The sequence below is a fragment of the Ailuropoda melanoleuca genome, chromosome X (genome assembly GCF_002007445.2).
Source record: "Ailuropoda melanoleuca isolate Jingjing chromosome X, ASM200744v2, whole genome shotgun sequence".
In the NCBI taxonomy this organism is placed as follows: Eukaryota; Metazoa; Chordata; class Mammalia; order Carnivora; family Ursidae; genus Ailuropoda; species Ailuropoda melanoleuca.
In genome coordinates this window covers 95,321,916-95,326,866 of record NC_048238.1, presented here as the reverse complement: position 1 = coordinate 95,326,866, position 4,951 = coordinate 95,321,916, and the positions used below count along the sequence as shown (strand labels likewise).

The 4,951-nt window shown below is 54.1% G+C and overlaps 1 protein-coding gene across 2 annotated transcripts in view; it reads left to right on the top strand.

The window, feature by feature from the left end:
- The window catches only part of HS6ST2 (heparan sulfate 6-O-sulfotransferase 2), a 453,517-nt gene that overhangs the window by 2,073 nt on the left and 446,493 nt on the right, over window positions 1-4,951 (top strand). The window lies entirely within an intron of this gene.

Sequence of the window (4,951 nt, the reverse complement as noted above, 5' to 3'; positions counted from 1 at the left end):
GGGCGGGTGGAGGGCGGGGAGGCGCGGCTGGCCGCTGCCGGCGCCCCGTGCGCACCTCTGTGCCCGGCGGGTGCGCCCGGACTGGGCGGGCGCCAGACTCCTTGGCGCGCAAGCTCACGGCGCCGTGGCGGCCGCAGGAAGCCTGTCCGCTGCGGCCCGGGACGGCTCTTCAGCCTGTCGGCGGGTTGGCCTGCTGGGTGGCTGGGAGTGCGTGCGGGGGGAGTGGCCGGGAGGCCCCGAACGAGCGCCACCCTGGCCACCGCCGGGACCGGGTACCGCACGCGTACTCCGCACTGAACCAGTCTCTGTGTGGGAGGTCCCTGAGCCCCTCCTGGCTTCTGTCTTCTTTTCTCTGCACCCCGGTTCCGAAGCCTTCTTTCTGCCCTCTCTTCCTTTTCCCGGGCTCGCATTCTCCCCCCGCCCACCTCCTTTTCTCACTTCCTCTATCTGCCTTTCTCTCTTTCTCTTGCTCCCGTACTTGTCGGTCGTTAGCCACTCGCTCTTGCCTTCTCCCTCGCTCTCACATTGCTTCTCACTCTTTCTTTTACCCTTTCTGATTTTTCTCTTTTTGCTTGACTTTTGCCACTGTCCTCCTTTCTGTCCTCTGGCTCTGCTCTCCCTGAGCGAGTGGGTGTCCCTCTGCCGCTGTCTGGGGACGCCGGGAAAGAGCTGGTGGGACCCAGCTTACGCCCCCCCCCACTACTGGCTGCCCTCGGAGTATCCACAGCGCTTTGCGAGCGTGAGGGGCACCCTGCGTGCCGGACGCTGCTCTGACCCCCGTGTGGGGTTCGGTCTTGAGAAACCTCTCCAGATGTGCAAATCCTGAGCCCCAGCGCGGGCGGCCGGCAGCCCACACGCTGGGAACCCGGGGCTGATGTGGAAAATGGTGATTTATGAAGAGTCTTTAGCCAGTTGCATTTGAAGCTAGGGCATTTTCCTTCATGCAGCCGCAATGCCGGGTTGCTGGAGGTCAAGGAGTGCCATGAAAGGGGGAGGGGGAGAAGGGCGTGTTGCGCTGGAGTTGCGCTGGAGTTGCTCCAGCCAGGGCTCCCAATATGCCCCTGTCCCTAAAACAAATTTGGGCCAGGGCAAGCAGTCCCGGGAATGGACTGGATGAGTCTCATTGCCAGGGGGCCTCTGGAAGGGTCTTTGGACAGGCGAGGACACCGCTGTGCTCTCTGCCTCTCCATCAGGCGACCACAGGGGCCCTCGAGGGTGCTGTTTACAGCCGCTGCCTACCTGGACCCGCTCCCAACTCCTCCCCCCGCTGCCCTAACCGCTCCCCCCACCCACCAGGCAGGGTACTTTGTGCCTTGGACAAGGAGGTGCCTTGCAGAGGGCTCCTGGCATGCAATAGCTAGGGCTGTTTCTTCTTTTCAGACGCCTGCAAATGGAGCCTTCGGACTCTGCTCACCCGTGCTCACACACCTTTCCCTCACTTTACAGTGGCCTCTCTTGAATGCTGGGATTCTGGCAGAATCTGTTGAACGTTCTCTGCCTTTACAGTCCTAACCGATTTTCTTTCTTCTATCCTAAGAGAACCTTGGCTCCAGGAAGTTTGTTGCCTCAGTCCATTGTGAGAATTGTGTAAGTCACTGTCACCATAAGGGGTTTAGGAAGATCCCAAAGAATTTGGCAGTATTGACAATAATCTCACTTGCTGACGGAGATTGTGGGTGTAGAGCTCCACGGACACATGTGCCTTTGAAAATCCTTCTGGACGTGTAGGTCGGGGTGTGACGTGGTCTCTAAACACACCTTATAAATGTGGTCCCGATTATGTATTTGGTGGCCTCTATCCTCTGGCAGATACCCCCAGAAATTTTCCATAAGATAACCAGGACCCCTCAAAGGGTGGGTTCACCCTCACAGATGGACCCACATCGAAGCGACATTATCTGGCATGAAATGAGATGTTTCTTGGTTGTAAAAGGGTGTTACCACAGTGCCATCTAGTCTAATAGAAGAAGAACCACTTTTAGAGTCAGAGTTACTAGATCTTACACCATTTGCACAAATGAAATAAAATTTGCCAGAGAAACACATTGCCACCCCAAGGGCATCTTTTTATTTCATTAATGTCTACCCACCTCCAGAAATCTTCATCTGGAAGAATAGTGGTAGCTTGAGGGTTCCAGAATTTCCCGGGGTGTTGATACATCCCCGCCTTCAGGACCAGTTCATTGAGCTCTGATAACATAGAAGGGCGAAGGTATGCGTGAAGCGTGTGTGAGTTAGCATGTGTGTGTGAGTGCGTGTGTGGTGAAAATTGAGCCATGGGGGCAGCAGTGCCGCGTGGGGGTGAGGAGCCCTTCTGGGGACATGAGAGTCAACCATGCGGAGTTCCTGTGCGGAGTGGCCTTCTGGGCCAGCTGGTGGTCTGTGTGCTCCGCTGAACCGAGGGGAACGGCGGGCTCCGCCTGCTTGGCCTGGGAGTCCTGACACCTGGGCCTTCGCTCCAGGCGGGCCACGAACCAGCTGTGTGACCTTGGACCGGAGCCTCTCCAGGCCTTGTGTGTATGGAGTGTGCGTTCCAGGGTCTGACGAGCGTGCTTCCCCTTATCTCAGGTACTTTGCCGTATACTTGCAGTATCTTTCGGGAGAGGGTGGAGTGGGCAAAAGTATCCCCATTTATCAGATGAGAGTGAAGGTCAAAGGGGCTGCCGGACTTTCTCAAGGTCGTCGAGTTCTGGAGTGGCCCGGCAGGAATCTTGGTCCTGTTGGTCTGCTCTGTGGACTGCGCCTTGAACGGGGTCCTGGCCCCAAGCACAGTGACGTATTTCACGGTAGTAACGCTCACAGAGGGAGCCCTGCATAAACGCGAACCGGTAGTGTTACCACCTACATTGTCCCCCGTTTCAGGAATAATACACGTGTGAGTTTGGACCCAGGATCGGACCAGGGTTGCCACACGCCTGGGGAGGAGAAGAGATTTCTAGCTCCCTGAGGCTCTCTGCTCCCCGGGAGTGGGTGGGCGAGTGGGGTCTCATGGCTGGGTGGCAGACGGGCCTCTCACTGCCGTGTTGGACATTACCACACAGCTGTGCAGGATGGGAGCGCGCTTCGGGGCCTGGCGAATAAGCATCATCGGTAGGAGTGCTCGGCTGCAGCCAAGGGCCACCTTCTCAATCGCAGCCATCTATCCACATTACAGGGGGTGTGAGAGGCCGTCGTGGCTGTGAGCCAAGACCCTGAATCCTGCTCCCAGTGCTGCTTTGGCCATGCTTCCCTGCCTCCGCGGATGGCAGCGGGCTCGGGTGATATATAACCGCTGACTAGAAATGACTGTGAGCACGTTGCCTGGCGAGGACAAAGACAGAGAACGCTGGGCTGGCAAAAGGTTCAAGTTGTTTATTGAGAATAATATTTCTTAAAAAAAAAGAAAGAAACTAGAAATTGCATTTCATGCATCTGTCTGCCAATATGTTGTTTGGGGTCAGAGAAGGGTCCTGCTCATTCTAGGATTTCTAAGACCACTTTTTGAAAATGTATCCAAACAGTCTTGCTTACCAGCTGTTAAAACTCCCAAATTCTGCAGGCTTTTCTCAGGCCAGATTCCCTCTGTTTGTAGCCAGCTCCAGAGCACCACTCGTCTGTGGGAGGAATTCCGCATCGGGCACAGGGAATGTGCGTTGGCCTCATTTTTCTTTGCCAGGTACCGTACTGGCTGGCACACACAGGGGGCATGGGCCGGGTTCTGTGGCTGTCCAGGTCCAGGGCTCTGAGCAGGATACTCCTGTTGCATCCTAGACTTTCAGTGTCTCTGAATTTTCCAGCAGCCATACGGAAGAGTCATTAATTGTCATCTAAAATGCAGTAGGCTATCACTGACAGGAAAGGACTAAAAGGCATTTATGTGGAGAAAACAGCTCTCTTTTTCTTTCCCTTTCTTTTAAAAAGGTGGCTTTGTTTTGCACGAGCTCCATCCTCGCAGGAACCCCCTGGCCCCTGTGCCCACTCCCACCTCACGAGCCCACGCTCCCCCTCCCTCCTGTTTGGGATTTGGCGGTGAGGCGGGCTGTGGGCCACCGGGCTGTCACAGGCGCAGCTTCATGGCCCAGCGTGCGTTTCTTCAGCTGCCTTTGAGAGGAGCCGCTACACTGTCCCACCTGTTTCGCAGGAGAAGGGGAGGAACTCGCTGTCACATCTGTGGAACTTGAGCAGGATTCATTAGCATGGTCGCAGGGATGGCAGACGTGTTGTCGGAGTCCTGGCAGAACTCTCAGTTCTTGGGTGGATGCCTGGGTGGCTCAGTGGGTTAAGCGTCTGCCTTTGACTCAGGTCATGATCTCAGGGTCCTGGGATCGGGCCCTGCCCCTCTCCCTCTGCGCCCCCCCCACGCTCTCTCTCTCAAATAAATAAATAAAATAAAATTAAAAAACCTCTCAGTTCTCGGGGTAGTGTAAGAGGCTCTTCAGAATTAGCATTTCTCAATAGTAATTTTAGAGCAGTGGTGTTATGCGGCAAGAATGTCAGAGCTTGTCTTTTATAGATATCTGTCGTCAACTTCGGTAGTATAAAGTGACATTAAAGATTAGTCATCTTTCCCATCGTTATTCTTTAAACAAAATTTTGTGAAACTGCCCATTATCTTCCAGGGAAGGCACGTCATCCTCACTCTCACAGAGCTTACGGCAGAACAAAATAATTTGGTATTTTAGACATTTAATAAAGGAGGTGAATTTTGTTTGGAAATGATTTGAATATCAAGCATGTCTTTAAAATGTCACACCTTTACAAGAATATAGTGAAACAGAGAGAAAAGTCCATCTGTTTATGTGGAAGTTTATGTCTAATCAGCAAGCTCTGAAGAATCGTGACCTCTGCACAGTGCTAGTAGTTGGGGTCGATTAGAGGTGGGAGCAAGCCAGAAAAGCCAGAGTCATCGTCTTTGGCCTGAAGTCCATAAAGATTAGAGGGCAAAGTGCAGAACTGTGGGTCAGAGTGGGGG